We start from the raw sequence: 12308 nt of genomic DNA, 5'->3' as shown, positions 1-12308 counted from the left end.
TGGATACTTCACTTCTTGAGTTCTGCTGTAAAAGTCCCAGCCAAGCTCCACTCCAGTTGGTGTAACCTTCTGTGATGGTCCCTGTCTGCAATCCAAAACCATGACTTTAAGCAGCACCTGAGTACAAAATCATTTCATGTCCCTCATTCTGGGTAGCAAATTATCTTCGTCCCAGACAAGCCTGGTATTAATAGTCATTTATGATAGCAAATTATTGCAATTAGAGAAGGTTCGCTATTAATGGGCTGTAAAAGAGGTGAATCTCTGTTTAATTCAAGCTGCCATTTCACGATTTAGTCATGACCTGCCTGTGTCCTTCAGGCCAGTGGGAAGGGTGAGCCTGGAGCTGTGCTGCCTGGAGAACTCAGCCTCCTCCCAGGAGGAGCAGGGCTTGGGGGGACACTGCTCACCCTGGTGCGCCTGGCAGGAGGAGGTGACTGATTTCTCATCTGGAAGAGCACAGCAATGTGAGCAGACAGGGCACAGCTCTCTGGCTCTCTGTGCTCCCTTGGTGGAAAGCCCTGAGCCAGGCTCACCCCATGCTGCTGTCTGGCCAAGGGCTGGTCTTGGGAGATGGAAACAGAGCTATGTTCTACCTCAAATAACCAAAGCGATCTCTTTTAGAATCTCCTTTGCAGCTTTTATATTTTTTTATTGATAGAGCTTAATTTACTTGAAGGCAAAGGACTGCCACGTTACAAAAGGGTTTGAATGCCATTGTTATCTCCTTGGCCTTCAGTGCAGAGGAAAGCACGTGCATTGCTTGCTGCACACTGGTACCAAAAGAAACCCAAGTCCTTGAAGAAGCTCAAGAGAAGTGGCACTAATTAAGCTTAGAAGTGGGAGTAGGACAGTGTTGTGGTTTTGTTGTGCTGCTCCCTGGTTCACACAGACACCTGGATCAGTGGATCCCCATCCCACACAGCCTCAGGAGCTGTGTTCCCCCTCTTCCAGCACATGCTATGTTATGGTGCTCACTGAAATACACAGGAACCATATCTGTGCTGCAAATTTGTGCTGAAAATCTGATCTGGTCTAAAAATAGATACTTCTCAGGTGCTTTAGAGGTGAAACCAAGTGCCATGTCCCAGTTGTAGTGTGGCTGCTCCGAAGTCAGGACATGTTACAGCACTGGGCAGGTGAAGCAGCATGCTGCAGGAGTGAGGGGATGCGTTCTGCTCCACACCCAGCCGTGTTTGGAGGCAGCTCTCTATCAGTCACTGCTCTCTCTCCTTGCCTTGCCCTTCCTTTCCCACCCACCATGCTGCCACCTGTGCTGTGCTGGCACCACAGCTTTGTGCTGAGAGAAGCCAGGGAGCTGCTACAGCTGAAAAATGACTTTGCACAGAGGTGGGTGATCTTTCCTCCAAGCGCAGCAGTCCTGGTCACCGTATGTTGCACAAATGAGGGCTGGCAGAAGGGAGCAGAAGCAAATGCAACATTTGAGTTGGAAGGAACGCTTAAAGGCCACCTAGTCCAACCCCCGGCTCCATCAGGTGCTCAGAGCCCTGTCTGTGACCTTGAGTGTCTCCAGGGATGGGGCACCCACCTCTCTCTGGGCAACCTGTGCCAGCGCCTCACCACCCTTATGGTAAAAAAATAAAATATAAAGAGCACACCCTGCCCTGCACTCACTGGGTAATGCCCCACACGCAGGTGAGCAGCCATGAGCAGTGAATGCTCAGGCTCAGACATCTCAGAGGCATCCTAATGCGTTTGCATTAACACTTTTCCCTTGGCTCTTCAGCTAAGAGCCATTTCGGCGATGCACAGGACAGAGCCAGCGTTGCTTAGCAGCTCTCTGTGTCAGCAGTCTGTGTGTATCTGTGCATTTGTACCTTTCCTCTCCTCACTCTGGACCAAATGAAGGCGATGCTTCTGTTCTCCCTGTGAGCCGAGGCATGCATGGCACATCACTGTGCTAAGCTGGTGCCCCATGCCTGCCTCCAAGCCTTGGTGAGGTGATCATCCTCTATTATCTTGCCCCAGAGATTTCTGGATCAAATAATTGCCCATTTTAATGTGGTTTGTCGGGAGCAGGCTGTAAATCACAGTGTTTGTAAGCATTCTGCCCGTACCTCTCAAGCCAAGAGCACCTGCACTATCCACTGGTGTGGGGATTTGGGACCCAGCTCACTGGGCATGGCTTGGGAGTGGAGGGAACAGATAGATCGCATGGGAAGGGGAGACAGGAGTGATGCCCACACGGCCCACAGCAGGAAGAAGTGAAAACAGCTGCAGATCCACGTAAACAAATCTGCAGTGCTCCAGGCAGACTGCCCAGCTCTCTCCAGCCATCATTCCATCCATTTAGAATGGGCTGCCCTGGGAGGAGGTGGTGTCACCATTCCTGGAGGTGTTTAAGGAATGTGGAGATGTGGCACTGAGGGATGTGATTAGTGGGCATGGTGGGGATGGGCTGGCAGTTGGACTGGATGATCTTAGAGGTCTTTGTCCCTTCAATCTTCCTGGGCCGATGAGCATGCTCAGGCCCTTGAGCCAAGGACACTGCTGGAAACAGATGCAGCTCCTGTTACGTTCAGTGCAAAATCAAGGTGTGTAAGCAAAAGCTGGATTTCACCTGGAGTGTCTTTATCCTGTAATAAATTACTAAGTGGATTGTCAGATTTGATATTCTGTCATGAATGTCTAATTAAAAAGCAAACCTCTGCTTCATAAAATCTCTGACTGATAGTACTAATAAAACGTCATAAATGCAATGAATGTTGCGATAATGCTTTTGGAGACTAATTGCCTTTCATTGTCATTAATGCAGAACTGATCGGCAGCCACCAGTGGTGGCTGGGATGGGCTGGCCAGGGGAGGAGGTGGGATGTGGGATGTGGGATGTGAGATGTGGAATGAGGGATGCAGGATATGGGATGTGGGATGCTCATGTTTGATGCCTGTCCCAGGGAGATGGGAGCCCAAAAGGGTGTGCTATGCCCAGTTCCAGAGTAGGCAGGTAGGGTTTGTCCCCATCCCCTGGCCCTGGCATTGATCCCCATCAGGACTCCATGCACAGCCTCTCCAGCTGATGCCCAAGTGTGGGGCTCTGAAGAGGTGTGGAAATGATGTATGAGCACACAAATTATGCCATTATGTGGCTGGCAGTGGATGAAAGCTTGGCAGCCGAAGATGCATTCAGTGCCATCTGGAGAAAGTGAATGGGATCCCGGGGATGGAAGTAAGCACCCATTCCTCCTCCTGCCCTCCTTGGGAAATGGCCAAGGGACAGCTTCTGATGTGGTGTCCCCTCAGCACTGCAGTGTGCCTTTGCTGGCACTGGGTCACATAGCAGGAGGAGGGTTGGGCAGGATGCCACTGTCCACAGGGCAGATGTTTCATAGAATCATAGAATGGCCTGTGTTGAAAAGGACCACAATGATCATCTAGTTCCAACCCCCTGCTATGTGCAGGGTCACCAACCACCAGCCCAGGCTGCCCAGAGCCACATCCAGCCTGGCCTTGAATGCCTCCAGGGATGGGGGAACTACAACTTCCTTGGGCAACCTGTTCCAGTGCATCACCACCCTCTGTGTGAAAAACTTCCTCCTAATATCTAAACTAAACCTCCCCTGTCTCAGTTTAAGACCATTCCCCCTTGTCCTATCACCATCCACCCTCGTAAACAGCCGTTCCCCCTCCTGTTTATATGCTCCCTTCAAGTACTGGAAGGCCACATAAGTCTCCCCAGAGTCTTTTCCAAGCTAAACAATCCCAGTTCCCTCAGCCTTTCCTCACAGGAGAGGTGCTCCAGCCCTCTGATCATCTTAGTGCCCTCCTCTGGACCCGCTCCAACAGCCCCACATCCCTCCAGAAGTGAGTCCCCAGGGCCCCTCCATTGCTCTGTTACCTCTGTCAGACCACTGGATGTGCCCTCCCTCCCTGGGCTGCAGGTAGAGCCTTCTCCTTGCCTTCATTTATCGCTGGCATGGTATTCCTTTAAACTCCAACAACAAAACTGAAGGCAGCACTGCTATTGTTGCCTCTAAAATGTTTACTCCTGGCTCTCTTTAGGACCTAAAAGGCTGAAAACTGCATCCTAATTGCCCAATTAGTCCTAATGCTGCGTAGTGTTGACTGTTTAGTTACCATATATTGTGTACAGAACTAATTGTGGTGAAAGTAAATGAATGTGAAGGAAACAAACAAGCTACTAGAAAATAATTACTTGGAGTGTTTCTTTTTAGTACCTGTACAGCAGATTTCATTATAGTCAACAGCTTCTAAAGCTGCTTGAAATAGCGGTATTTGTCATTTTCATAGAAACTTGATAATGACATTAATTTATCTTAATGGTCTGTTCTATTGTTATAAATAGTAAAATTAGCTTAAATTGTCTTGCTTTTGCTGGTTTTGGATGGCTCCGAAGGGCCCCACAACAGCAGATGAGTAGATAATTTGGTGTGCTTGACAGATTTCCAATAATTTGTTATGTGGAACATGAGGTAATGCTAGTACCATTAATGTTCATTTTCCTCTAAATTCATTACTGCCCTTTTCCCTTTTATCTTTTTTAATGTCTGGGCCATTTTTTCTATATTTCAAGTGGAGCTACAAAGCCTATTCATATTCAGCTATAGTAGCTATTAACATTCTGCACATAGAGAACATCATGTAGAAAAACAACTCTTTATGAAATGATGAGGCTGGTGGCTATTTGTGCTGGAAAGTAGGCAAAATGGGTTGTTTGCTGGTATTAGGGATTGGCCATAATTAAGTCAAATGTAATTTTAAAGAAATTTAAATGTTTTCGTTTTTATAGCAAAGGTAAAACACAATTCAGGGAGATTCTAAGAAGGTGTAAATGCATTAATAAAAATTATTTTCCTCTTTTTCTGCCACTTCTGCTTAAACTTCGCAGAGGGCTGTGTGCGGGGCTGTTTAGTCACACAATATTTTCTACCCAATTTAAGCCTAATTAGTCTTGGGAAAGTATGAACATTAATGCTACCTTAGTGTGGGTTTGCTGATATGGCAATGATCTGAGCAAACAGAGCTTCCCATCGGTTGGAAATTACTTTGGGTTCTTCTCCTTTTGTTTCTTTACTTTTACATCTGACCAACATCTGCATCCTCTTCTCCCCAGCTGCTTAGATCCCTCTGAGTGCTCCTCCACTTGAGGCTCTCCTAGGCATCTCCTTCCATCCCCTCAACAGGGAGGACCACCTGGAGCAGTGGTGGGACCAGTGGGTCCTTGGCATGGAGCTGCAAGAGCCCCTCTGTTTGGTGTTGGCTGGTGCTGTCTGGAACTGTGCTACTGCACTAATGCTTCTCTTGAGAGACATGGATCTGTTGGAACGTGGCCAGAGGAGGGCCACAAAAATGACATGAGGGGTGGAACACCTCCCTGCGAGGACAGGCTGAGAGAGCTGGGGCTGTTCAGCCTGGAGAAGGCTCCAGGGGGAGCTCAGAGTGGCCTTTTGGTGTCTAAAGGGGGGTTGTAAGAAAGAAGGGGACAGACTCTCTATCAGGAGGACAAGGGGAAAAGCTTTCAGACTGAAAGTGGAGAGATTTAGATTGGATATAAGGAAAAAGTTATTTACAATAAGGATATTGAGGTACTGGCACAGGTTGCCCAGAGGGTGGTGGATGCCCTGTCCCTGGAGACACTCAAGGGCAGGTTGGACAGGGCTCTGAGCACCTGATGGAGCTGTAGGTGTCCCTCTTCTTGCAGGGGGTTGGCGCAGATGACCTTTAAAGGTCCCTTCCAGCTCAGATGATTCTATGATCCTATTATTCATGCACCATCAAGCCACTCGCATGAAATGTGGATTGCTTCTAGTTTTTGGAAGCAGATTTGCCAATGTTCCCTTCTGCTGAGAAGTCAAAAATCAGCACTTCTGGGAAACAAACAAACAAACAAACAAACCAGACCTTTCCTTTTCCCCAGGCTTTTTCCCCAGATTCAGAAGATTGAATACAAAGTGCTGAATACATAGCTGGCCATTGGCATTGGACAGGAGCAACTCCTCATGGGCACATGTGGCAGAGGAGCACAGTGCCCAAGCCCTATCTCAGCTTGTCATCTTGCTCCTTCTCAAGACAGCAAAAGACATAGCTACATTTGCAGAACAGGTTATCTGATATATTCCTGACAACTGCATTAGGAGGAGATGAACAGCACCTACAAGTGCCAATTTCTCCCCATTAATAAGAGAGAGCCTAAGCTCCCTTGTGTAAACATGAGGCATCAGCATGATGAACAGCTGCATCCGGGCAAAGCATCAGTGCCAGAATCAGGGCTGCCATGGAAGGGATTCCCACACTCGACTCATGTAGGTGAGCCACTATGGGGGAAATTCTCCTCTGTCCTGGTGCTCCTGGACAGCTCAGGATTGCAGAGTTACAGCTGGGATTGTGCCTCAGCGTATGAAGGCTCATGTAGTGATGTATTGCAGAGCCTTTCCTGATGTGTTTCTCTCAAAATCTGTGCTGAAGGTTAGCTGTGATTTCCCCAAAGATCTACTTTGCTGCTCCTGTTTTCATGGAATCATAGGATCATAGAATGGTTTGGGTTGGAAGGGTTCTTACAGTCCCAACTCCCTGCTTTGGATGGAGCTGCCACTCACCAGATGAGGCTGCCCCCATTAATTTAAAATCTTTTATTTTCTTCTTCTTTTTTTTTCCTTTTTTTTCCCAGATGTGCCAGTCTTGTTTTTAAAATTCTGGGGATGAAGCTGTGCACTCTGAATTCTCTGGAAATTGTTCTTGTTTTTCATTGCTCCTCCACTAAGAAATTGTCATGGTTTAACCAGATGGCAGCTCAGCACCACACCCCTGCTTGCTCTGCCCAGGTGAGACAGGGAGATTGGTGGATAAAAATGAATCTCATGGGTGGAGATAAGGACAGCTCACAAGGTAAAGCAAAAGGCACACTCACAAGCAAAACAAATCGAGGAGTTTGTGGAACCGTAAATCATAGAATATAGAAGTTAGAAGGGATCCTCAAGGATCACCAAGCCCAACCCCTGGCTCCACACAGCACCACTCAGAATCCAATCCCTGTGTCTGAGAGCGCTGTCCAAACGCTCCCTGAGCTTCGGCAGCCTGTTCCATGCCCACTGCCCTGGCAGGCTGTCCCATACCACCTGCCCTGTCAATGTTTTACGGGCTGGTTCGGCCCGGTTCCGTGACTAGCAGGGCAGAGGGACTTTGCAAATCTGCGCCTCCAGAAAAGAGGAACAGCGGACCCCAAAATAGTTAAAAACAGTGGCAACGATCTGAGGAGAAACAAGCTAATTTACTAAATATGGTATCGGAATGCATGATAACACACTGTAATAACATATAATTAGGATTGAAGCTAATAAATCAAATATAATTAGAGTGTCCGAAAGGTGGAAAGGCCTCACCATGACACCAAGGCACGCAGTCGGGCTGAGCAGCAGGGAGGAGAGACAAAGGAAGAAGAGAGAATGTCAGATGACCTACCAAGGCCTTGTATCTGTTCCCCCTGAGCAGAAATGGTAACGGCACAGCGAACAGTCTTCTGGGGAATGCAGTTCTTCTTCTCTTTGGGGACAGGTACCCAGAACTGGAGCATTAACACTTTAACTCCCAGTGCACCACGTGATGTTATGATGTGGAATACCGATAACCAAAAATCATAAAACCATGACACACTCTCTGGTGCAGACCTTTTCCCTACCTGCCAACCAGAATTCATTTGCTGCTTCCCATGAGCAGGTGGATATGCAGCCACTCCCAGCAAAGCAGGGCCCATCACAAGTAACACTTATTTAGGAAGACAAGCACCATCACTCTGAATGTCCCTCCTTTCCTCCACCCCAGTGCTCAGCGTGACACCACATGCTATGGGACATTCTGCTGGCCAGTTGGGGTCAGCTGTCCTGGTTCTGTCCCTTCCTAGCTCCCTGTGCACCCCAGCCCCTCACTGGCCAGGCAGTGTGAGTGAGGAGATGAAATGTCCTTGGCACTGTGAACAGTGAACATGTTGATGTTATCAACATTGTTCTCATCCTAAATCCAAAACTCCTGGTTACCTTTTCTCTATGCAACATGGAAAAATCCCATCAAATAAGGGGAACATCTGCACTGAAAGATGGATGCTCGTGCTCAGCCTACCTTCCTTGTGATAAAGCCAACAGCTCTCCTGGCAGTGATACACTGGATGCAAGGAGTGAGCCCCCGTGCAATCCAGGATGTGCACTCCTTATTCCCCACTGTGAATGGGAGACCATGGGGCAGTGATGTAGCATGCTGAACACATGCAATGACCCCGCTGACCCAACAGCCTGCTAGAGTTACCCAATTAACAGAAGTAACCAAGGGGATTTACTCTTAGATCTGGTAACAGGTGAGAGAAGGAGAGCTGGGAGAGAAGGAATTGCAATAAAATGTGTGTGTTTTCCTGCCCACTGAGCAATTCACAGCTCTGAGGAGGCAGAGATGTGCTGTGAGGAGCTCCTGTACAATGGGAGAGCCAGTGCATCAAATTCAGTCTTGTCCATGCTAGGTCACTCAACAGGCTGCAGTCTTTCAGGTGATTTTCTATAATTTGTTACCTATAATAATTAGGTAATTATAATTAATTATATGAGTGGTTTTAATATATGAGTAATATGTAATATATAGATCATAAAAGAGTGTGTATTACTATAAAAAATACTAGGAAATCAGCTCCCAGTTCCCTGACTCATGGTTTTGTTTGACCGTGTACCTTCCTTCCAACCAGGATGCTCCCAGCCTCAGTCTCAGTGCTGCAAGGGGGCTTGATTCAGGGCTGGGGCTTCAGAGCACACTGTTGGAAATGCTGGCCAAGCAGCACCAGGAAGGCTGCTGACATGCAGCATATATGTTGCCATTGGCTGGGGAGGGCTCTTTTTTATAGAATCATAAAATCATTAAGGCTGGAGAAGACCTCTAAGATCCTCCAGTCAACCCATCACCACCATGCTTTGAGCACACGGGATCAGGAGATGTAAAATAATTGTCCATGCACGATGCATTTCTGGCAGATGCCTTTAGACACAAAAAAGGAGCATGTTTTTTCCTTTAAGAGGTTCTTTGTAAAACTCAGTTTCGTTAGATTGCAGCTCAGGCTGCTCCAGCTGAGATATACACACTGAGAATAACTGTGTCTGAGCTGATGGCAGATCTTTCCTTGGCACCTCTGTGATGGGTGTAGCCCTCCAGCAGCATTCAAAGTTTGCTAATGGTCTGGGCATATTTGGACTAGATGATCTTATAGGTCATTTCCAACCTTGTGATTCTATGATATGATTCTAATTTGCCTCTGTGTGAAGTCGCACAAATACATTTTTCAGGCTTTATGGTGGAAGTCACTGGGGCAGCTTGGGATGAGCCATACATTTTTTTCTGCAACATGAATTCTCTGGCTTACTTTCCTTTTTCCAAGGCTCCCTCAAGGCAATATGGGCAGGCTATTACCCTACACAGCCAGGGCTTGAAATCACCCCAATGAGTGATCACATCTCTGGGCAACACACAGCCATCGCACCACAAGGACACCAGCAAAATGGTTTTGCATCATGTGAATTATTTTCCTATTTGAAACACAGAATCTCTCTCAAATAGCTTTAAAACCCATCTCACAGTGAAGCATCCAGTTTGTTCCATTAACTACTCAGAGAGTCAACTGGAGAAACACTGTTATTAATTTCAATGGAAAGCTAAAATGCAGTTCATTTTCTGTAATTGCGGGCCTGTCACCTAAAGACCTGGGAAAAGCTTTTAATCTGAGGTGTTTTTAGAAGGGTATGATTACACCACATGTCTTCACAAGTGCCTAATTAGTGTGGCGTCAACCAAAAAGAAACACAAAGAGCATAACTTTAGGGCTGCCAGCAGACAGTCCCCACCCAGCCCCATCGGGGTGGGGAGCAGTGGACACTGGGATGCTCATGTAAGGGGCACCACTCCCTTCCCATCCCAACCATCTGCATCCAGCCCCCAGCCCAATGCCATGGCTTGGTGGCTGCCTTCCCCATGTTGATTTGGTCCGTATGTGTTTGCTCAAGCGGGCACCTGGAACAAAACTGGAAGCAGCATTTCATTTTCTATTGGAAAAGAAGAAGTAATCTGCAAATTATTGATAATCTGGAGAATGGGATGGAGTGCACCCTCACTAAATTCATAGATAACTTGAAACTGAGGGAAATGCTGACCCAACTGAGGGCCTGGGGGTTCTGGTGGACATGGAGTTGAATATGAGACACAGTGTGCCCTGGTTGATGGTGTTCTTGGCTGCATTGGTCACAGTAAGGGTAGCAGGTCAATGGGTGATTCTTCCTCTCTACCCAGTGTTGGTGAAGCTGCAGATGGAGTGCTGGGTCCAGCTCTGGGTCCCTCAGTACCAGAGAGACATGAGCATACAGGAGAGAACCCAAGGGAGGACCAGTGAGATGCTGACCAGCGTGGAGCATCTCTGATGTGGAGAAGCTGAGAGCTGGGACTGCTCAGCTCAAGAAGAATAAGATCAGGTTGGATCACAGCCACAGCTGCCAAGTGGGGTTCTTTGTAGTGAACCTGTAAGGCCAAGTCCCAGCTACAGAGGACACTCAGACCAGGGGAAAAGTATGGATGGCAGAGACCACACAATTAATGTTTGACACATCCAGCAGCCTCTTCCCTTGGCTGTGCTCATCACACGCACTGACCAGGCAGCATGGGAGGACAACGTGTGGGCCCAGGCACAACGGTGCTTTGGTGTTGCCCCTGGGGCTGCTCTGCCCGCATGCAGGGGACCCTGTGGCCATGTTCCCAAGCAAGGGCACTGTCCCAGTGCCTCTAATTGGGAGCCTTTAATTGAGTTCACGAAGAGCCAAGCGTACTCTGCACCTTGGTAGATGAGGACTGAGGTGGATAGTAGTGCTTGGAAAGTGATTTAGTTGAAAAAAAGTAGGAAAGGAAAAGACCAGGCCATGCATCTGCTGTGCCATCTTGAATCTGAGCACACAGAGGGCTTTGGGCGCCGGGGATCTTTCTGAGCTGGCACATCTCCCCAACCATGATAACATTTTCAACGTTAGTGGATGACATTTTGTAATATGTTTAAGGATCTGTAATATTTTATGCTTGTAGCTCTTCGTGATTGTTGTTCCAATATGGCACTGATGCCAGTATTAAAGTTTAATATGATTAGAAAGCTCAATTGTATAACCGAGGGGTTATACTCTTTATCTATCCTAATCTGATTAAAATGCTTCTCAGTAGCTTGCTGCAATCGCTTTACAGCAAACCCTGGCAGCCAGGCCACCGGCGCTGTGCGTGCGCCTGCCTTCATTTCAGCTCGAACCAAATTGTTTTCTTCAGTCTGCTGTGATGCCATGTTCTGGTTCTAGGAGAAAACCAATGTCGATAACTGTAAGCAATGCTTACAGTTGCTGCTAAGCAGTGTTGGACAAAGCCAAGGTTGTTTACAGCGAAGGGCCCAAGGAGCTGGGAGGGAACAGAGAGAGGAAAGCTGACTTACACCGGCCAAAGGGATATTCCATGCCATATGACATCATGTGCAAGGAGTTCTGAAGGGAGTAGCCCTTCATCTGGCTCTTCTGCTTGGGGATGAGATGGGCATTGGGCAGGGGATGATGAGCAATTGCTTGTGCATGACTTGTTATGTATATAAATAGTCACAACTATTATCCTTTTCCTTTTCTCTGTGTTAGTAAGTACTCAACCCATGAGTTCTACTTTGTCCTTTCTGATTCTCTCCCCCATCTCACCAGGAAGGGAGGGAGGGAGTGAACTCAGTGAGGCACTGAACCACCTGCCGGGTTAAACCACAGCAACTGACCAAACAGTCCCGTAAACTGCAAAATACATGCAGCTGTGCTTTCCCTTTCGATAAAGGAATTTGAGAACAGGTTTCAAGATTGCTAAAAAATCAATTTTTTCATATATTTGTGACTCCATTTTCAAACAATGAAAATACATTACCTAACTATTTACAAGCAGAATGTGTAGGTTTGCAATCAAATGTTCAACTCAAGAATAAGATTGTGTCTCTTCACCTGACTTCCATAAGCCCTCTCTTACCAGAGGTAAATAGCCCTCGTTTCACAGACGCCTTATTCACATCACTGCTTTTTGGCAGTACAGACACTTGTGAGTGATTATTGTCCAGGATGAAACACGGGGAGAGTAAAATCATGTCAAAAATCTCTGGTGAACACCTGGAGAACTCACTCAGAACTGCAGACACCGCCACGAGCCTGACTGATGCGTTAGTTTCCCCAAAACAAGGTCACATATTCCACAAGTTTTATGGTTTTCTTGCTCTCATTTTCTTAACCTTTTAATAAAAATGATTACTAATATAC

The sequence above is a fragment of the Phasianus colchicus genome, chromosome 1 (genome assembly GCF_987193195.1).
Source record: "Phasianus colchicus chromosome 1, bPhaCol1.hap1.1, whole genome shotgun sequence".
In the NCBI taxonomy this organism is placed as follows: Eukaryota; Metazoa; Chordata; class Aves; order Galliformes; family Phasianidae; genus Phasianus; species Phasianus colchicus.
This window is presented reverse-complemented; position numbering follows the sequence as displayed.